The 24,497-nt window shown below is 31.1% G+C and overlaps 2 protein-coding genes across 2 annotated transcripts in view; both read right to left on the reverse strand.

The window, feature by feature from the left end:
- LOC149898124 (uncharacterized) overlaps positions 1–22,092 on the reverse strand; it is a 65,592-nt gene extending 43,500 nt beyond the window's left edge. Inside the window, exon 1 of the mRNA XM_090115421.1 lies at positions 21,961–22,092. The gene's annotated coding sequence lies outside the window, so the exon portion shown is untranslated. The remainder of the gene's footprint in view (positions 1–21,960) is intronic.
- Positions 1–24,497, reverse strand: part of Nagk (N-acetylglucosamine kinase) — a 139,369-nt gene that overhangs the window by 66,982 nt on the left and 47,890 nt on the right. The gene's annotated exons all lie outside the window — the stretch shown is intronic.

Consider the following 24,497-nt stretch of genomic DNA (forward strand, 5'->3'; position numbering starts at 1 on the left):
AAAATTACTAAAGTACGTTTTTCCCGCGCGTAGTAGGCGGAAAGCCCACGATATTAGATTAGAATTGGTGGAGTAGACGATAACGAGATAATAAGGTCCTATAATGTTTCCACTTTGAGCGCTTTCAGCCTTTGCTACTCGACTACACGATGATCGCGTTAAAACGTAAAAATACTAGCTTTCGTCCAGCGCAATTTTGTATTAGGACTCTTAAGCATAGCCTATATTTAATGAGCTGGAAAATTTAAATTTAGCTTTCTAATTATTGTTTTATTGCAATTAGTGAATATTTTAAATATGGGTTCGAATCCCGATCCATAATCGATTTTTGACAGCGTAAAATTTTATAAGGAAATTCACAGAACATCCACTTTTTAACTGGTTCTACTAGTTATTATTCTGTGGTTATAGTAACAAATTAAACACGTTATAACTCGATTACAGTTTACACTTAAAAAGAGAACCTATTACCAACCATGCTCATAATAGAACACATCTTTTAGCACTTAAAGTCTAACATTACGGAGAAAACACAAATTTACTAAACGGTTATTAAGATTTTTGTTTACCACATTACACCTTTGGGGTAAACCAATTTGGATATATTACATACCTTTTTGTGTTTACGATATTCCCTATCGCATAAAATGAAGGTATTGGGGCCTATAATGAGATTACTAGTGGTAAATATTTTGGGATTGAGTAATTTTAGAATACAGTGGTTATATTTTAATGCATTTTTAAATCTCTGTAGATCAAATAACAAAATACCTATTGTGTTTAGTTTGTAGATTATTTTATTGTAGTTACTTGTATAATTTTTTGTTAAATTCACGTAAAACATAATGCTTATATTTCGGATAAGGTAGTTCAGCGACATTCCAAAAAGCATTCTAATGCCAATTAATTATAATTCAAATTCCAAAGCAGTATATAACTAAGAAAGTAAAATTATTTACAGATATGTTGTGTGTCGACTAAAATCCAATTGAAATGTTAACATATTGTATCATCATCATTAATACTTAATTATTAAAATTACTTCAATATACCTAGGTAATAGCAAAGCTTAATAATAATATAATTGTGTAGGAATTGTTTAGGAAAACCTTCTGCACGTGTAACCATTGTAACCCCAAATTAGAAACCATTACAGGAAATTCCGTACCCACTCCCATAAATTTTATTTCCACATGTTTATTGACATACCCTAATAACCTTTGAACCCCAATTTAACTTGGTGTTTGTGTAAACTGGACGCTTGTAGTCAAACATATGGGTAATGATTTACGCTAATGTATTCCTGTATAATATAAGTATATAATAGGTAATATGTATAGATTAACGGTCTTACTAATAAAATGTTACCCATTCGCTTTGCAATGGATTAGTTATTGCAATAACCTGTCTTGTTTTTATGATTGACGTTTCATGTGAGCAAGAGCAGGACACAGCTATGGTAGAAAATGGTACAAATTTATCCATTGTTCTAAATGTTATAGTCCGGGATACATCGCCCATTTTTGCAAGTGATTACTATCAAGCTAATTTTTCGTGAGTAGCTTTATTTTGATGAGATGCCCAATAATTTCATGTACGAAACTCTCGATTGTGGTAGCTTACAGAGGTAACAAGGATAAAAAATGTTGATTTGATGGTTCTCAAATATTTATTACGCAATTTGTAGGACAATATGTCTGTTGAATTATATAAGTATTAAATAAGTGAAAATAAAAAAATCAGCTGGTTAGTAATCATTTATGATGACTTCGTTATCGATACACATTGGAAAGGGGGACTCTTTGATCAAACCATAGATTTTGTAGGACAAATATTTTTTCGAATAATTTAGATAATTATCTTGAGATTGAACAAAAAAAAACATTCAGTTAGTAATTAATATTTGAGAACCATCAAATCAAAATATTTTATCCTTGTTTCCTCTGGTAGCTACCACAATCGAGAGTTTCGTACATGAAATTATTGGGCATCTCATCAAAATAAAGCTACTCACGAAAAATTAGCTTGATAGTAATCACTTGCAAAAATGGGCGATGTATCCCAGACTATTAACATAATACATAATATAATTAATATTATATTTTATTAATCATTTACAGAAGGACGTAGGTACCTAGACAAATTAGACTATACCATCACAGTCACCGCCTATGAAAATTAAATAGTAAACCTATTTATCATATCGACCAAATACGATAGGTTTAAAGTTTCACCTCTATAACGGTATCAAATAAATTCACATCCTCCATAATCTACCGCAAAGCCTTGAAGAATAGACCGCGATAAGTCATGGCCCATGGGTCATTTTATCTTAAGCCTATGTAAATTTATGCGTAAATCGCGGGAAAGCTTTTCAGTCGGGCTATATTTTTAGTTTTTCTTCTTTTTGTTGTTGAACTAGTTTTAGTATGTGACTATTCTCGTAGCACTTTACAAGTTACTTACTAGATAATATGTTGTTCGCGATTCATTTTCATACTGTTTTCACCAAGGGATAGCGTAGTTATTGAGAAGGTTTTAAGTATGTATATAATTAGGTAAGTTTTAGATAACACAGGCGAAGATGTGTGCGGAAAGCTTATTTTTTGTGTCTATTTGTATTTCGGTCTATAGTTTAAAAACTATCAGCAAAGATATTTTCAGCCAATTTCGTTCAGTTGTTTATAGTTTCACAAATCTTCGGTTTCATAATATAATATGTTCAGATATATGTAAAGAAATGTATGTCTATCTATGATAGTACAAACCAGGCTTGACAGACAGACAGACAGATTTCTGCTTTGTAGATCAATCCTGTTATAATCGTTTTTAGTTCTATTACTATTTCCATGGTTCTGTTTAATATGTTGTAATAAGGTCTATATAAATTGCTTAGAGATTTTCTATTTACGTTACCTTGTATAAGTAATTTAAAGAAAACAATAACTATTGAACTCACTATGAAAAGTTCAGTAAGCGGATTGTTATTGCGATTAACCGATTTAAGATTTTGGGCTGCATTTGCATTGCTTGACTGACCGGTTGGCTTGGTTGGTAGTGACCTTGCCTTCCAAGCCAGAGGTCGTGGGTTCGATTCCCACCCGGGGCAAATATTTGTGTGATGAACGTAGATGTTTGCTCTGTGTCTGGGTGTTAATTATCTAAGTATTTATTTTAAATTATGTATATATATATGTATGTTTGTCAGCCATCTGGTTTCCATAACACAAGCGAAAGCTTAGTATGGGATCGGATCGTGCCGTGTGTGAAAATTGTTCTGAATATTTATTTATTAAAAACCGAAATAAAACCTTTCCCGCATAGTCGAAACCCGTGACCTATCTTCTTCACACAAACGAGTTTTTTTTGCAAAAACACGACAAAAATGCCGACACTAAAATCAACACACGCTATTGTTTCGTCATTGTTATGTGTCTCCATATCTAAGAAAAAACATCTTTTACCTAGAGTCTAGAGCTCTCTTTAGGGCATCCATAAGAGACTAATTATCTAGCTTTTCTGCCATATAAGTTGGGTCATTAGTTTAATTGCTACCCTCATTATTATTTTGCGTGTGAAGCTTTGTATTTTATGAGGCAAGGCTTTGTTTTCATTTACCAACGAAGTTTATCAATAAAACAATTGAAATACAATACGATGGCTAATGGATTCATACTTATTAATATTATAATTTAATAAACATAATATTTTTGTATTGTTAGTTGCCGTAGACTTGCACATTATTATAAAGTGAACTATTTTATACAGAAAACATATTTTATGGTTTTATATTATGTAGTCTATATTAACAATAAATCGATATCTAAAGTACTAATAGAGATTTCCATATTTAATTTATTTTGCAAAAAAAAAACACATAAATCATGTAATATTTTGTGTACATGGAAGCAGTTAATATCATTTCATGAATGTTGAAAAAATATTTATTAAATAAACAATGCGTAGAGTGCATGTCCAATATAATAGTTCACTTATTTAAACAGTTTATTAAAAAATCACTGACCTTGCTCAATTTGTTTTATTTAACTCGATCTCCCATACAGTTCATTATGTTTTTCCAATTGAAATTTCGTCGACGTCTTGAATGAGAACATCTTAATGAAATTCCCTTCAGAAATCGCTTCACAAAAACGACCTTCCTAAAGATATCAATCATTTTATCACCATTAGTCATTTTGAATGAGCCTTTCAATGGAGAAATTAAGAAATAATTTACGTAAATATAAATAGCTTTTTGATTCACCTGTGCTATTTATAGTACAAAGAGTGGACGAATTTATAGGTAGCAGCTGCTTCCAAGATCGAGTAATTGGACTTTGAACCTTTTCAATACCTTCGTCTATTAAGGATGTTATATAGGCGGGTCTACACAGGGCTGCTTCGCGCAGCAATTTCTTCGCTAGTTGCTCGCTCTGTGTGTACCCGCCTTAAAATTATTTGTTTAGGTATGCAGCGATATTTTATAAGTGGCTAGTTATGCTCTCTAATTTCAATCTATAAATCGGAGAATACACTAGATTTCGCATTTGAAATAGCTTTATGCTGAAATGTTTTTTTTTCCAGACAGAACATCTGTCAAAGCTAGTATGATATAAATATAACAACAATGGCGACTTTAAATTTACTGCGGAAATAAAACGGACCGCATGCTACAGCTTTTTTCCCGTGACTCAGCGTAGCGCTACAAATTTAAAAACACCACGGGCCATGTCTCTCCAATGTTCGAAATAATATCAAATGAAAGTAAAATGTTTGTTTAATTTTCTCGAAATTAATGTTGTGTATTCAAGTCGAGACATCTTCGTGTTTATTTATTTTTTTAGAGATGGATTTATTTTTTAAACTGTTCATCGTTTTTATGTTTTTAATTTTTATTGCCCGGTTACTCCGGGTTGTTATTAATTATCTCTAATAATTGGAAATGTAAATATCTTTTAAATGCTGTTAGCACGATTCAAAAAATTTTATATGTTTAGAATTATGTAAGAAATGAGAATAATTTTCCCATTCTTATTGCTCGTAGCATGCTCGTAGCATGCTCGTAGCATGCTCGTAGCACAGATTACTAAATTGTTAGCGAAGATTATTACATAGTGCATAGAGATCAGATACATAATTTGATCAACATAAATCGTACAAAACCTATTCTAATATGTAAAATATGTCATCGTTTTACATTATGGGACATCAATATTATAGCACATGTTTATGTACATATACTAAAATTATTCAGATTTCGAGCTTCAAGTCCATTCAGTATGTGATTGCATCAACTAACATCCATAAGGTATCGATTGGTAGATAAATCTCAATATAATATATAAATGAATCCATATTTCCCTTGGTCACAGCATCACGGGTGAACGGCTGGATAGATTTCGATAATTGTTTTTTTATAATATTCCTTCAAGTACAAGAATGGTTATTATAGAGAGAAAACGTAAACATGGACCACGGGCGAAGCCGGGGCAGACCGCTAGTATATTATACAATCATGGCTATAACACGAAACATCAATTATGAAATATAGATGGCATGTAAATACTTTGCACCTTATAATACGTATAAATTATTATTCCTTCCCTGCATTGACGTATACACTTCCTAGCATTTTAACGCAAACTATATAAGTGGATTCAATTACAAATTGCCTTTAAAGTGGTTCACTAAAAGCGGCCATTCATTCGCTTCGATTCGAAATTCACATTTCAATATTTGAACAAATATTTTTTCGGGACATATGAACTTTGCGGTATGAAATCGGGTATGTTTAAGTGGAATGAAATGCATTTTTAAATCGTATTTTTTTGTTTTCAAATTTTGTTGAGTGGTCAGTAGCATGCTCGTAGCATACCTATAGGTACCTATAGGTACCTACCTATATCGGGGATTTTTGTATTTGAGTATGCGTCATTCAGTGATTTACAATGACTGCAGTAAAAAGCTTACGTAACTAATATGTTAACAATTTGATGGAAATAATTCGTCTAGTAATAATTATCTATAATATAAAAATGAATCCCAAAATGTGTTGGTAAGCGCATAACTTGAGAACGGCTGAACCGATTTCGTTAATTATTTTTTTATTATATTCCTTGAAGTACGAGGATGGTTCTTACGTAGAGAAAACGTAACTATGTACCACGGGCGAAGCCGGGGCGGACTGCTAGTTACCTTATATAATTATTAAGATAGTCCTTAAATTTGTATTGTCTTACAATAACATTTTAAAATAATTATTTATTTATTTTCTCGTCTAAATTATCCAGCATAAAATCAAAACAGGCTGTATTATTGTTTACATTAGCAAGAATAGCATCAGCATGATAAAACAAAAACAATCATATTTATTTAAAAACACTACCAACAAAAAAAACAGCATACCGAAAATCTAAAATGATAATAACAAACTTCATACAACATTGATACCATTTTCCAACCAACATTATTTCGAATTCACAAAATTGTCCACAACAAGTTAAGAATTAACATTTTCAAGATATGTGGCCCGTTTCCATTTTGCAAATAACTTTGTTCAAGTTTTACAAGCTAAGTTAACGGAGTGTCTGCCAAGTGAAGCTTATGGTTGTGAAGTAGACAAATGCAGATATTACTTTATGGTGCACTTTTTACGTGCACTTTTGGGATACCTATGTTTGAAAATATAATTGTTTGAGCGTTTATTAAGTACCTTTTTATAGCTTTATCTTGTATGTGTGTTTAAAGCATCTGTTTCCAATTATAGGTAAAGCATTTCCTTTGATTATAGCATTTCATGAGGGTGATAAATAATATCTTAATAGAACTGAAAAATATTTATTAGTAATTCACGTCAAGTTAAAAGTATCCTTTTAAGAACGTGTTTTTCAATCAAGGACCTCTATTATAATTTATACCCACTTAATATTATAAAGCCGAAGAGATAGTTTGTTTGAACGCGCTAATCTCAGGAACTACTGGTCCAATTTGATGATTTGATTCTTTGGGTGTTAGATAGTGCATTTAGGAAGGCTATAAGGCTATAATATAATATCACGCTAAAACCAATAGGAGCGGAGCAATGCGGGTAAAACCGCGGGGCACATCTAGTAATTAATAACATCATTTACTCCTTTAATAGACTGATATTCAGATATAACCAAATAATACTACCAGAGTCTATTACAGACTATCCCTACAACAGATAATATAATACTGATAGGTACACACTACACACGGTAATCGTAATATTTCATTCATAACATCCTATAATGTAAATCTACCTTCAATGTAGTGAAAGCAGTATCTAATAACACTATTGTATTCATATTGTATTCTATATTCATGAGAATCAGGATTATTTTTAGATATAAAATTTGTATTTGCTTTTGAAAATACATGATGCGGATTTGTGAATATTTTTGGTTTCAAAACTTCCTCGACATTTTTGCTTTTTCAATTGATATAAACATTAAGAATATTTTAAAATAGTCTTTCAATTGTTGTTACAAAATAGTAAATAATAAAAACATTTAGTTTTGATAATATGTAATGGTCTTGCACATTAATAATATTATGTGTTCTGGTAGTTAGCACTTAAGATTATTTTGTGGTTTTACACTTTTACATAAAAAGAGAGGTCCCATGCAAAAAAAATCTTAAATAATATTACTCGTTCATCCTAAAGTTTAAAAATAATTAATCTCATTCACGAAACGCTAATGTGTACCTACTCGCCTTTACAATAGCATTTCCTTAGCATTTCTTTTCTGCAAACGTCAATTTCATTATTATATTTTAATCTGCTAATGCAATCCTTTGTTATTTACCAATTACAGTAATCTTTCTTCGTGGTGGGAAATAAAATATCTAAGTAATACCTACTTACTTATTGTAAAAATTGTAACAGATAATAAAAATATTAATATTTATTCATTTTTGTATTCTTATGGTAATAATAATTTTAATTGTATCTATTTTCCCGACCGACTTTATAAACAGGAGGAGGAACTCAATTCGACAGTATTTTTTTGAGTCAATTTGGAGTCGGTGCTTAAAATATGTTCTTTTTATATCGACAATAACGTTTCTTTTAAAAAACATAGTAAATGAATAAACATACTCTACGAATTGAACACCTTACATCATTTTACGGAAGTCGGTTAAAAATACGTCCAAATTGACATCATTTTGTTCCAATATTTGTCACGCCAAAGCGAGTGTGTGTGTTTGTCGTCATAATTGAACAAATATGGCTGTGCTAGATAATAAAATCTTACATAGATTTGAACAAATGCTATTGTGTGTAGATTTTATTTTAAAATGTAAAAAAAATGATGATTAAAATTATTACCTACGTCATGTAAGTAACATTATTTAATAAATAATTAGAGATTAATATGAGTCGAGATGATGATATGAGTCACGTTAGATTGAGAAGGTCTAAATATATCTACCGCGAAGCGATCCTGCCATAAGTAGTTACCTATCTTTGTTTCTACAATTTAAAACAGAATTATACATTATACATGATACGAAACAAGGAACGAACTTAAATGAATCCGGATATTTCTCAAAGAGCTAAGCCTTATGAGTTTCGCAACTAATGGAGTTATTATACACAAAGTGATTTCAAGCGTTAAGTTTTGGACTTGAATTTGTGAGAAGTGATAACTTCTTCTTTGATCGAAATAAATGCAAATATTTCACATACTTAGTGTCTCTGAAATTCGGATTGAAGTGAAAACTTAACTCGCATTTGCTAAGTGAAATTTTCGCCGCTATTTTAACGTAAATAGTTTATACGTAAGCTATAGAACATTTCTCAGGATGTTCCAATAAACATTGGTTATATAATTATATATCTATTTAATTTAATTGGCACACACAGAAATGTTAGAACGTTTTTTTTTTGATAGAGTAGAGAGAGAGATAGAAATTCTCTTTCATACTTATTAAAATTATCTTCAAGCTAATTATTAAAAAATTAAATACATAAGTAATAGTCTTTAGTTATTCTAGATGTGAAATGTTATGTGCATGAGTTAAAACATTAAACCATAGCTGATAGAACATTAGTTTAACCCTGAGATTTTTTTATCTCATCACATAAGAAAAATACAGACTTATTTAACTACCTAGTAGTAGCACATTGAACACCACATCAAGGAATAACAAACTATAGAAACACATTTGCCAACCCTAGGATCAGTGCAGTTCTGAGTACATAATAAAATGCAGTTAACTGCCCTGAAATTACCCATCCATGAAATAATATCCCACGGATTGCTTCCGTATATGCCTCGGTCCTTTATGAAGTTTCAGTAACACATTAAAATTTCGCCTGGCCTATCGCTTCCAATTTGGCATCTTGCCAGAAATCCGTAGACGTAATTTCGACCCCTATGCAAGTACAAATACGAGTCGATTTGGTATTTTTTTAAAAACAATCGCGATGGAAACAGCTGCTTTGTCGCAACTGATTAATGTGGGTTCCAAATTGATGGCTGTTGAAAATTTTAGTGTTTGTCATCGCTGTGATGAGAAACTAGACTGTATTGAAGATATTAGCTTAAGCCAATATAACGATAATGTACTACCGTAAATGAAGGATAAGCAACTTCTATACATGATAAGATAAAATCAGGTAGGTTTATAAATACCTATAGTCAACTAGCTTTCCGCCCGCGGCTTCGCCCGCGTTTTCAAAGAAAAACCCGCATAGTTCCCGCTACCGTGGTATTTTCGGGATAAAACTATATCTATGACGTTTCAAAAGTGCTTCTCGAAGAAGTCTAATTGAATAAATAAATGTTTGAGTTTGAGTTTGAAAACATATTCTATGAGTTAATCCAAGTTACCCTCTATATTTGAATATTAACGACGACTGAGATTAGAACTGATGCTTTGAAAATATATTCTAAAGATATTTTTTCCTAAACAATTAAAATAAGAAAGAAGGTGAGTAATTTTTATCAGCCTTTGAGAAATTACTGTGCAAAAAATTTCTTAAATTCCTTGAAGGGTACTAAATTTAACAAAGAAATATTATTTCTTGAGTGGAGAATAAAAAAGGGAAGCACAAATTTCAATTAAGGCATTAAATTGAATTTGTTTCGGGAAAATATTCCCCACTTAAAATTACATCCTAAAAAGGTTGATTTAAGTGGAATTTTAAATAAGAGATTTGGCTTAGTGTTTAAGAGTTACAACATTTTCTTTTCAATTTAAGTCTTATTGAGAGACTCTTTTGGTTTTGATATTTTATTATACAATGGTAATGAAACAATGGCAAAATATGTAATGTACATCACATACATCACTACATAGTATAAAACAAAGTCGCTTTCTCTGTCCCTATGTATACTTAAATCTCAAAAACTACGCAACGGATTTTAATGAGGTTTTTTTAATAGATAAAGTGATTCAATAGGAAGGTTTTAGTAAATAATTTATTAGGTTTTAGACAAAGCAGGCGAAGCCGCGGGCGGTAAGCTAGTTTTGGATAAATTTGTAATAATATTCATATAACTTAGAACCTAATTATAAATTTCATACTGTTTACGCGTTAAAAGGAAACAGAAAACCTATTTCACCTTAATTTATTTACTTTTGAGCAAAATATTTCAATTATTCGTAATATTAATTGATTTGAACAAAACCGCCAACTCGATTATGAATAATGAAACACTCAAGCTTAATTTTATTCGTTTAAAAAGCAATCCCGAGTATTCGATTTAAAATCGATTAAAACAAAATATATTCGCATCGGCAATCGAGAGGCATTCGTATATTGGGAAGTGAATCGTGAATAGACTCCAATATAAGCCTTTTATAAAAATTGTTCGTTGAGTAATTAGATTTTTTCATTACAGTCATTTACTAAAACTTGAGACAATATTTATGTATACCTAAGTAGATAACTCTAATATTATAGCAAACAAAAATACTGTTACAGTTGTTACTTGTAATACGAAATATCTAATACTAGCTGTCCGCCCCGGCTTCACCCGTGGTACATATTTCGCAATAAAAGGTAGCCTATATTCTTTCTCAGGGTCTTAAGATTATCTGTGCCAAATTTCATCAAAATCGGTCCAGTAGTTTATGCGTGAAAAGTGAAAACCATACATACATACAAACCTTTCCTCTTTATAATATTAGTATAGATTACGACCCTTTTAATATACGATAATACGTAAGTACATTAATTATTATCAATGACAATATTATTCAAATGCCTACTTCATCTGTTGCAAGTATGTATAGGTACGTACTTTAACATAGTTCAGAACCATCTCAGCAAACAGAACTTAACGATATAATCACAGCACAGATTATATAATACAATAAACCATAGCATAGTTACTACATAGTGTAGTTATTATTTTGTGACCATAGTAAGAAGAATAACGAGATATAGATATAGGTGTCTTGTTCAGTGTTGCAACAGCTGCGTTGCAACTTATGCTGAGTGGCTACCATTTTGGCTCCACTTCTTAATTTTATATCTTTTAATTTTAGTTATATATATTTTAATTTTACTGTGTTTGAATTGTATTGTCTTAATCTAATTGTATTGTGTGCGTGTTATTTTTTGTGGAGTCAAATAAATGATCTTTCTTTCTTTCTTTCTTTCTTTCTTCTTCAAGAGAAGCGGGCACTTCTAGGAAATCTCGCATCTTAGACCACATCTTTCCTTATCACCAGGCAAGATCGTGGTCAAGCGTTTTCCTATAGTACGTATTTAAAAACAGTGCTCATTTCAACAATGAATTGACCCTTTCTCTGTGGTTAAAAGCCACAAGTACAAGCAATATTCATCACAAACGATCACATAACTGACCATTATAAAATTTCCGATCCAGCTGGTTATGTAAGGTGTTTTCGACACGATTTGGCTCCATTTCAAAAAGCTCTTAACAATAAATGGGAGCATCTAACTAGCAGGATTAAGTCGAATGTAGCAAATATTTAGCTGCAAAGTTCAATTTAAAATAAGGATCGATTAACCTAGAATGTCTTGGTAACATGTTTTGGGAGTTTTAAGTATCTGTTGTTTTTTTTATATTTTTCTAGTTGTTGAAGATCTAGTATAGCCATCTAATTATTCTAAAATAAAACGTGGGATATACCACATTTTAAAATGACCAGCGAGCAATAATAATACGCTTTGTCAATCAGGAAAAAAGGTAGTCCCTAGTGGAAATATACAAAATCGGTTTACTAGTTTGAGTTAATCAATAAAGAACTAACTATAGGTACATTAAAACCATTGGTTGTATAAAATTATTAACGTGGAAGTGTAAATAACAATCACAACAAAACAGATAAAGAACGTTGCTCTCAAATCTTCAATTCAAAAACTTACGTCATGTAGGTGGAACAATAACTACCTAGTACTTATTCTACGTATAAAATTGTGGCGCCAATTAATAGTCGCTCTTCTTATTATTAGTCATAATAATTAATATCAATGATGATCCGACAGCGGTTTTAAAAGTACTATTTAGATTTGGATGAGTTTTGAAAAAATAACCGTATCTTACATTATTAAAACTGAGGGATGCCATTCTCAAAAAGTGATATATTATGGTTAATTCCATAAGCTATATAATATAAACTGCACCTGCATTTAGGAGTAAAAACAAGTTCTTTATACTAACAATAATTAAAATGTTCTAAACGCAAATACAACACGAAAGCAAAAACATTTCACATTAACAACACCGTGATGGTTTCAATGCTGCAATGGTTATTTACTCCAGGTAATCCCCTGTCTCAAAAATTAAGGAAAAACGTTCATATTCTAACGAGCTAAGGTTTAAAATAGCTTGCAGCGTACACGGTTCTTTCCCGAATTTTCTATTTTGTTTCAAATCGTATTTGCTTTATACGGAGTAAATTGTGGAGTCGTTCTGAATCCAGTGTGAGAAAGCGTTTTTTGGTACGAGCAGTTTTATTCTATTTTCTACGGTTTGACAATGTGAATGCAGTGGTATCGACGATCGATGGAACTGGATTAAAGACAGTATTCTGTTTTCGGACTGTACTATATGTACGGACAAACTATTTTTCTTTAGGTCTTCTTTAGGCTTCTAAAAATATGTGAGTACTAATTACTAAGTATCGTAAACTTAAATACAAGCTCATATTATATGAATGTGATTGAAAGACATGAATAGGATAGAAGTTGTACGATGTTTGCCTTCTCTAGTAATTATAGTCTGGTAAGATTTCTCACTACGCCGTTACAAAGATAAAATAAAATGATTATAAAACTAAAAATGTCTCATCTGTGTAAATAAAATTTATAAAAGTTATAAATCATTATCAAAGTCAAGTTAATCATTTGTTAAAACGATAACAGACTCAAGTCATTTTGAAAACTTAAGAACTTATCGTAATGTTACGAAAAGTTTGTTATATTTTATATAAAAGTTGTTAAAAGTTTATTTTTATTGCCATTTTATAGCAAGATTTTTATAGCTATTTTCGTTGAAATATGGAAGCGTAATCAAATAATTATTGGTCTCCACGGGAAGATATAAAGGTCATTTGAAATACAAATTAGGTCCAAAAATTTAACTACTTTTCAAAAGTTTATCGCACCCAAAAGTATAATTTTAATTATAATGTTATTTTTTATGATTCCTGTTAGTTAATTTAAATGTTAGAAGTATTTTATGGTGTAGATATAAATAATTAATTTATTGCAACCGTAAAGTTTCCTGTCCTTTTTAAAGTACCTACTTATCGGCCACATACCTACAGTTGTTCAATTTCTACAAGGAAATAAGAGAAAGCTTAGCTGTTAATCATGATATAATTATTAATGTCAACTCACAAATATTAAAATATTTTTATAAAGTCTACAACAATTGCAAATACAATTTTTATATTAAATAAATTACAAGTAAGCTTCTGTTATATTAACATTGCACTTCAAATATCACAGCCGACGTGACACTTATTAAGCAATATATGTAACACCCTCAGTAACACCCTCGCGATTACATACAATATGAAAAAACCGTAACAGAGAACAATTTATAATTCCAAATGTCAGCTAGAGTCACGCTAAGTTACAATATTGCGTCTGCGAAGCTTACTTGACGTGTGGTGACACTTGCCAATGTAGTATAACCACATATTAGATTTTTACTTTTACTAGCTGTTTATCAAAATATACTTGACTTTTTATCTATACTAATATTATAAAGCTGAAAAGTTTGTTTGCTTGAACGCGCTAATAACAGGAGCAACGGATCCTATTTGAAAAATTATTTCACTGCTAAATAGCCAATTTATCAAGGAAGGCTAATTTATCATCGCGCTAAGACCAATACGAGCGTAGCAATGCGGATAAAACCGCGGGCACAGCTAGTTGTATTATATTTTTAGAACATTTTTTTGCGGGAAAAACAGAGAACAATTTATAATTCTAAATGTCAGCTAAAGCCACGCTAAGTTATAATATTGCGAAAATACCAAGCCGGCTTGACGTGTGGTGACACTTGCGAATGTAGTATAACCACACATTCTCATTTAGTTCATAATAATATACTTGACTTTTGGTATTATACGTTATTTTTGTGGGGTAAAATTAGCTACAAGTTCTGTCAACAGAATTCAGTTACGTTTTTCATGTCACATTGTTTTGTAATATTAGATTTCAACGCGTTACGAAGTTAGATGTTTAAAGAAAAATGTTATATTAATGTCATAATAATTAGTCTTTATGATATAAGACACGTGTGACGATGGATATATGTGTAGGTATGTTTGTTACTCTTTCACGCAAATACTACTGAACCGATTACAATAAAATTTTGCACACATATAGAGGGTAACTTGGATTAACACATAGGATAGGTTTTATCCCGGAAATCCCACGGGAACAGGAAGTATGCGTATCTTTGAAAACGATACAAGATACAAGAATCCTTACTTATATGTAACAGCAAATACAAAATATCTGCAGTAAAACAATGTCACCCCTTAAATAATTTCAATAATGTCAAAACAAATAAATTAAACCAATACAAAGTATTATTAATCAATGAATCCGCTGGAGCGCTGCCAGTCGCATGATACAGATTATATTATCTGACTTTACCTATTACATAAACAATAGAATTGAATTTCCTTAATAAAGTAATTCTTATGTTAATTTAACTTTTGAATAGAAGAATGTTAAGTATGAAAATTAGTTCATTAATTGGAGAATTTATTGTAATTACACATTCTTTGAGTTTTTAGCGAATGGTTTCTACAGGCCTACAAAAAACCTACAATCTATTCAATTTTGTTCTCTTAATATTATTAGTGATATTTCATTGTAATGAATTCGATAAAATCATCTGCATAGCAGCTGCATGGCAATGCATTTATTTGTGTTCGATTGTCTTTCTTTTACGTCGCAACGGAGCGATTTGTTTTTGGAGATAGGAGGCTAGAGAATAACCTTCTTACCACTGTGAAACAACTCGATCCCATGGGAATTTCCATATTATATTACACTAGCTTTCCGCCCGCGGCTTCGCCCGCGTTTTCAAAGAAAAACCCGTTCCCGTAGGATTTCCGGGATAAAACCTATCCTATGTCCTTTCTCGGGTATCAAAATATCTCTATACCAAATTTCATGTAAATTGGTTCAGTAGTTAAGGCGTGATTGAGTAACAGACAGACAGACAGACAGAGTTACTTTCGCATTTATAATATTAGTATGGATGAGCAACGCAGTGAACCAGTATCTCGGCTCATCACAAGACAATTCTAGCTGATTGGCAGAATAGTTAGAGCCTAGGGATACTAAACAAGGCACATGTGAACTATGAGCAACTACGAGCATCCAATTTGCTTCCTGCTGGGACTTAATCGTAATGACGGAGTAATAATAATTTAAGAGAGCACTGAGAGGCGATATTATCAAGATTAACGCGTATATAACAGTAGACATAGCCTTGCAAAAGTTCTGACTCTGCTACTAAAAGCACAACAGAACATAATGAAGATTTTAAATCCATACTAATATTATAAATGCGAAAGTAACTCTGTCTGTCTGTCTGTCTGTTACTCAATCACGCCTAAACTACTGAACCAATTTTCATGTTTGGTATGGAGATATTTTGATACCCGAGAAAGGACATAGGCTACTTTTTATTGCGAAATATGTACCACGGGCGAAGCCGGGGCGGACCGCTAGTTGTATATAATAACTTTAAAATAATTTTTTACATTTAATTATTATTAATCTTGGCGTAGCTGGGATACAATATATTCTCCATCGAATTCGCTTATTAATATTAGTGTTTATTATTGGTTTTTGAAATAGAAACAAATCTATCGATAGAAATAGCTAGGGTAAATCATAAATGAAGATCATTCAATGGTTATTTTAATTGATAATTTATAATACAACATAATCATACAAATGTGTGTGTAAAACTGTATGCAGTGTTTTGTTAAATTGCACTATATAGCGAATATGGAAAATGTAAATCGATGGAAGGAAAGCGTCAAAATTGATGTCAACCTAAAACCGTGTGGATTTAAATATGCAATGCATTATCTTTATGGACGTATGCATTAAATGTGACATGTCTGTTTGTTTATTAGTTAGTAGTATATAGATATGAAGACAAATATGAATGGAAGTTTTATCGTTTGCTTAACAAAAAGACATGTTACCTTTTATTTTATTGAAATTGTTGCTGTTTTGCCTGCAACTTTGGCAATAGCATTAATATGTTTTAAAAATGAAAATTTCTTTTTTTATCTATAATTTAGGTATTGGAATTGTATATATTATATATCGCATATTTTATTGCTGAACTAATTAAATAATTTTGCGCTTTGAAACATACGACTCCTAGTAAAGCTCAGAATAAGTGAGTGACAGTTTAACAATTAAAAAAAAGAGCGTGGGTGCCAAATACATGTGTCGTGTGAAGTGAAACTTCTCTCGCAAGTTTCAAAGATACCAAAATCCATGACGTGACGGTATTGCCATGACGCGACCTTGAAATTTTACTTCAAGAAGTTTCTCTTCTAAAAAAAGGTACTAAATATATATTTTTAATAAAGAAAATGGTCCTAAAACCTTATTGACCCAAATGTGCCCCACGGCAACGCCTTTGGCCATAAAATATTCAGTTGTGAGCGCCCTGCATTTTGTCTGCCCCAGATCTTTTGCAATCTTGAGCCAAATTTCGAGACATCTTGAATACTTTGTTAATTAAACTATGCATGATTTATATCTGTTTGTTTCTTGATATATGGGGATGTCGATTTCCAAAGGAGTCTCACAAAATATTCTATTAGACAGTGAGTTTGATTCTACATGAAATAAGAACAGAGAAATTGATGTAGATTTAATTTATCCCATTCAGCACACGGTAGGAACACGGAACTTCCTTTTTTTCTGTGATGTAAAACTGTAATCATTTTTACTTGTATTATAAAATATGTGAAACGGTGTTCTTTCTGTCACGCCGTAACGTAGCAATTGTATTATTTGATTTTTATGTTCAAAAATAGTTTTCTAAGAGGCTAGAGATTACAATGACAATATTTTTTTTTTTTAGGTAATGTGACGAATTTAATTTATTTCATAATAATAATAACTTTATTGACATAAATAAATAGGTACAGCTTATATATGAATCCATAGGCTCCTGAATTAGTTAAATACTGTGTCTCAGGATGTGACTGTGTATTAAAGTTTATCATATTATATTCTACTAAGACGATATACCACGAACTCAACAGTTTGTATATAAATTTCTGCCAAATTGTCTTGTTAATTGAACTCGAAAGAGAAACGAACATCTTCAAATTTTTGAGTTTCTTATAGGTATTAGAATGGTAGGAAAGTTAAACTCAGTCGTCAATTTTTTTAATGTTTTATAAACTAAAATAACAATTAAGTTCCATACCTACCTATCACAAAATTTTAAAGTTAGGGAACTAAAATTCTTTGAATAAGGCACATTGCTATAGTAAGTAGTTAATCTTATATATAAAAATGAATCGCAAAATGTGTTGGTAAGCGCATAACTCGAGAACGGCTGAACCGATTTCGATAATTCTTTTTTTATTATATTCCTTGAAGTACGAGGATGGTTCTTATGTAGAGAAAACGTAAAAATGTACCACGGGCGAAGCCGGGGCGGACCGCTAGTATTAGATATTAATAATTTCTCTTTTACTCATAACTAGCTTCTCCAAAATAGAAAATATTTCAAAATACATATAGTGCTGTTTTAAATTAGCTGTTCGTTTAAAGTATCTAATTCTACGCCGAAAGCGCTAAACCGATATATTTTAATTAGTAAGATGAAAAGCTGACCTGAAAAACGAAATTATTATCTTATTTATATAACAGGGAAACGTATGTAAATATCCAACTCAGGAATTCTAAGGGTCAGCTCACACCGAGACGCGACGCGGCGCGACGCTGCGCGCACTTTTTTCATAGAGCGACTCAGAATATACTTTATTCACTACACGAAAAGATACACATTATATTGTGAGAATTCAGATTACGTTGCACCACGCAGCGCTGCGCCTCGAGGTGCCTCGCGGCGTAGCAATGTGTATCTTTTCGTGTAGTGAATAAAGTATATTCTGAGTCGCTCTATGAAAAATGTGCGCGCAGCGTCGCGCCGCGTCGCGTCTCGGTGTGAGCTGACCCTAAGACGTAAAAATAAATATTGCGTATTTATGTTACATCAAAGAGCATTGGATATAAAAGCGCGAGGAGAAATACAAAAAGTAACTTAAAATCAAATTAAATTAAATTAAATTAACAATTTTAGGCTGAACAATTCTAACTGGTATTTTATCAAATTAACCTTTTACTTGTATACGTAGTATATTATTATTAGTCTGTGCTTTTACTCCCTTTCGAGTACGAACAATGAATACATAATAATTCTGTAACGCAGTGCCACAGATAATATTATAATAATATTATAGAGCTTGTTAATGCTACGAAAATATAGTCAATACTTGGAATTTTTACTAAAATTAATGACTAGGTACGTCTCTAATCTCTATAGCGCCATACGAAATTATTTTTTTTATAAAACTAGCTGTGACTCACGGTTTTACCCGCATTGCTCCGCGTCTATATTAGCCTTCCACGATAAATATACTGAAATAATTTTCTAACCCTGTCCCCGTGATTAGTGCATTCAACCAAACAAACCAACTTTTCAGCTCTATATGAATAGATACGACTGCTTCTATTCACTAAAATACTTATTGATAAATGTTTTGAATTTTATTTTGCACACAAATATCTAACTGAACCAACAGTTAAAAATACATTCTTCCAATTTGTCACCCCAAAATAACCGATCGTTATCCCGTAATCTCCAGTTTCCAGACAATCTGTTAGATAACCTTCGATTTATGATGACGAGATATTTTATGGACCCTTTTCACAATGGGCAGTGTTGGGCGAGTAGAGGCCATTATAGTGTAGAGGGCCAATGTCTATGATCGGCCGTCATTGTAGATTCATAATCGCCGTAATGACGGCAAACATTGTGAAGATCGCCTATTTATTACCTTATTCTGATTAATGTAGCTTGAATAAAATGACCAAATGTCTCTGACGTACGGTGCCCTGTGTCGAATTTGATAAAGTTTAAGTCGATCTGCCAATCAATAAAATAATTTATACATAGATAATGAGTTAATTTATTGATTGGTAGATAAGGGACGTAAATAATATTATATTGTAAGTGGGTTAAATTTATTTGCTTGCTTTAAATTATTTTTGTAATATATACCACAAGAGTAGATATAAAATCGTAAAAATATGATTATTTTTTAAGTATAAAAAATTTAATGCTAATGTTTGTTTAAACTTTAAATATATTATTACAATTAAAAAAAAATAATACCTCAAACTGTTTGTTATGCCAAAAGAAAATTTTGTAGTAATGTAATTCGTGGCTTATTCATATTAGTAAAATCTACATTTTATTGTTATAATAAGTTTATACGTACGTTTTATAATCAATATTAAAACAATACAAATTTCTCTATTCAAACTTTAAAATCAGAAATGTAAGAACGAACGTTGATTAAATTTTCAAGCAAACAAGACAACTTTATTCTTGTAAAATATATTGTGTACGTCTACACATTTTGTTTATGTGGTTATCCAATGTCGGTAAAAGGTAAAATAGCTTAGATGAGGTTAGTCAAGTTACTTACAAAACCGAGTTTTCCGAGATACATAATATATATATTATTATAAAATTTGGTAATGTTTCGTACATATTTCGTACATATTCATCATTTCATTTTCCTGTGGTTTTTAGGAAAATGTTGGAATCCGTTTAAGTATTTAATTTATAAATTTAAAAACCTTAAATCAAAGCTCTAGATGAAATTCAAAAAACATTGCGCATTTTGAATTTGGCACATGATTAAAAGTTCTATCTTTAGATTACGTTTATAATTAAATTGTTATATCTCAAAAATCCAATAAGCTTAATTTGAACATATTAACATTATTTGTCAAACTTTACAGTATTTTTTTTTAATTATAACTTGATGTTAACACCGTCAATCAAAATTTATAAAGACACAAAACTGATGAACATCAAACAATTATATAAATATACAACATGTATTCTTATTAAGAAAATTTTAGACAAGAACATACATACAGCACTAACTTTCACGAAAAATAAACCAGCTTATTCTAAACGTAACACAAAGGATCTAGACATACCGAAGGTCAGGACCGGCTATGGACAGAAATGTATTACTTTTGAAGGTGCCAAATTCTATAATAAACTAAACAATGATATAAAAACAGCTGAATCGATTTATACATTTAAAAAGCGCCTAGCTGATCACATACTTAATGACCAATCACTTCTGGAATAAAACACCTACCTTTGGAATAGCTTTGCCCGGACGACTGTTAGATTATTTATTTACTTTGTTATGTTATTCTCATGTAATTAGCTTTAAGTCTTTAAATGAGAATAAATGATTCTTTAAACCTATGTTTAATATTTTATCCAACTAGTATCTACCTACTAGGAAATATTAACTTTCCACTATTTAGAAACCTGGAATATTTTAAAATTAAAATAATAGTTTTGAATAAGTAATGAATAAGTGAAGTCCCATGTCCCCTAGTGGGGTAAGGGGCAGATGTTACACATCTGTTTCAATGATCGATTTTCTTTAGGGACAAGTAGGTGATCAGCCTTCTGTGCCCTGCCAGACCGAGACATTTTTTTTCTTCGTCTCCACCGGGAATCGAACCCAGGCCCGGCCAGGCAGGCGGTGCTACGCTCACGCGTCAACCACTGTACCAAGGAGGCGGTAAGTAATAAATAGGTAGGTACTTAATTAAATAGTACATAAAGATAGTAATTTAATTTAATATTAACTACACTGGAAAAAAGCAAATAATTATAATTAAATCATTTATAGTATCAAATAAATTATTTAGCTTTTCGCCAAATATAATAAAATTAAGTAATAAAATTTATTTTCCGACAATCCAGGCACACAGAGCTAGTCTAATCGGTATAGGTAATATATAATAGTAAATTCGGTATAATAATAGTAAAACCCGACCTAAATACATATTATTTAGGGATATATAAAAAAATTCTAGTATTTAGATAAAATCTCGTATATTTTTCTAGTTTATATATTTGTTTTTCTATACTTCAATAATTTATTAGCTGTTTCATATAATATTTTAATTCATATCCGCAATCTTTACTGGTGCATTCCTATCACGTAATCTATATGCGTTTTTACTATATAATTATAATAATTATAAATAGGGGAAAAAAACATAGCATGTGGCAATAATTATCTCGTACTTGAAATTATTTTTTTTAAAAGAAAACATCCTGTACATAATATTAAAAAGCTTAAAAGTGAATCAAAAAAATGCCATAAACAGCTTACCAATAATAACGTCGGCTAACGTACAACAAAGCACACACCCAAAAACCAACTTTCGAACTTTTAAAGTTGCGCAAAACACGATATGAAATCCCGTATAACTTACACACGTTCGTTCACGACGACGGTCTCAACACCACTGAAGGCTTTCTGAAACGACCACGGTGGTGAGTGGATAAACCATGGACCAATATATCTTGGCCTATGTATCATGCCAATCATTCATTTGCAAATTAATATCTTTACGAATAAAATCGTAGTCAATACTGTACATTGAATATTTTTTAAAGAATACTTTGAGTAATATCTACAATCGATATCGAAGCCAAAAATACATACAGTTTTTAGAAATTATGTAGGTATGTCCGGGCTACAAAAAACACTGCATGGATTTACTTCAAATTTACTGCAAAATGCTTTCATGAATATAGTAGAGTATATAATATAAAAATTGTTAACAATTATTTTATAAGGTACCGCCAAGTAAAAAAAAAGACATTCCTAGAAATTGAATAAACGCTACGAAGTCGGGTCATTTTATCATTGGGTCAGCTATTCGATACATAATACTATTACAGACCCTTAACTGAGTGGGTATTCAGTATCGAATTTCCGTCCACACATGTCTTTAAGGGTCCAGTTATACATAATATATTTAGCGGCGTTGAGCACTTTTTCTGTAATGGGTATAAAATCTTAAACTCGCGTCAGGACACGTGACCTGATCGAAAAAGCGTAATACCATTTCAAAATATCAAACATGCTGAACGTTAATAATCAAGTTTTCACTTCTGCCGGCACTCCCGGAGTGCAACCCGTCTTTTTTTTAATAGATAGAGTGATTCAAGAGGAAGGTTTAAGTAGGTATATAATTTATTAGGTTTCAGAAAAAGCGGGGGAAGCCGCGGGCGGTAAGCTAGTATCTCTATATACATATAATAATGAATCCCTATTTCCCTTGGTCACGGTATCACGCGTAAACGGGTGGACCGATTTAGATATTTCTTTTTTTATAATATTCCTTGAAGTACGAGGATAATATAAAGTATATCATTGTGAAAAGAATTTCAGTTCCTATTTAGAACTTCCTTTGTTGACTTTATATTTTGTATAATGTAATTTATTAGTTGATTCAAAAATATTACATTTTATTAATATTAAAACTGTTTTGTTGTTGCACTTCATTCATTTTTTTTAATAAATGTAAATGCACGAATACAATAAATTCTCTTTTTATTATCCGGAAGGTATTTTATCAATAACTAGCGGTTCGCCCCGGCTTCGCCCGTGGTACATAATATTTACGTTTTCTCTACATAAGAACCATCCTCGTACTTCAAGGAATATAATAAAAAAAGAATTATCGAAATCGGTTCAGCCGTTCTCGAGTTATGCGCTTACCAACACATTTTGCGATTCATTTTTATATATAAGAATATTCTGTAATGTAATATATTTTTTACAGGGATCCGCAAAAACATAAATTTATAATTTATAACATTCTGATAAAAGTATGGGTTGCTCTAAAATATTAGATTTAGTAAAATATTATATTTAGTAGTATGTAATAAATCATTGAAATATAAATTTTTAATATGCAGATAAATGTAGTAAATAATGTAACATTAACAAAATTTCATTAAATAAAATAATTTGCTTGCTTATACTCTGTCCATTATATTATTTGCTTTTTGACAGCTTCACGCCCATGTAGGATTGTATTGTCTATGTTAAGATTTCATACAAATAATTATCGTACTTCATGGACAGGTCCCGCCCACTTAGTGATGCCTACACAGAATTATTCAATGATGGGTCGATAGATTAAAATAATCGATAGAAATACTCTGTAAAATATTATATCCGATACAGAAAAACTCTTCTATTATGTTATATAATTTAAACGTAAAGACAACCAAATTGTAAGATAGAAACCAATAAATAATAAAATATTAGTTTAGTTTAGTTTTAACATACAATGCATAGATATGTGGTCTTATTATTACATATCTTATTAGTACGTTTACGTTGTAATTATTATTTACGTACCTGATTCGATTTATGATAATATTTTGAATTTATAATTGAAATGGTATCACAATCGATAATCTTTTGAACATCACTTCTGGTCTCACCCGTCGAGCTGTCAAAAAGCAATTCTTATAGTGGACAGACTATAGCTAGTTTCAGTCTATATTAATATCTATTATAAAGAGGAAACCTTTGTATTTTTGTATGTTTGTATTGAATAGGCTCAAAAACTACTGGACCGATTTCAAAATGTATTTTACCATAACTTAGAGGGATTCTTCCGAATCTGTAATCTGTAAAGTCAATAGACACTGCGTATAAAAATTATCTAATTAAAATACAGAATCAATTTGGACATGATCCAAAATCTTTTTGGAGTTATTGTAAATCGATATCGAGTTGTGCTAGGGAGGAGGTAATTTTAAAAAATGGTAATATTTTGACGAATGTGGAATGTGCCAGAGAGTTTGCAGCATTCTTTAGATCTGTTTACACAAGTGAGCCACCCC

Source organism: Colias eurytheme, chromosome 23 (assembly GCF_061535395.1).
Source record: "Colias eurytheme isolate Ceu_HAF_F1 chromosome 23, ilColEury1 Martin Lab GWU primary, whole genome shotgun sequence".
Classification (NCBI taxonomy): Eukaryota; Metazoa; Arthropoda; class Insecta; order Lepidoptera; family Pieridae; genus Colias; species Colias eurytheme.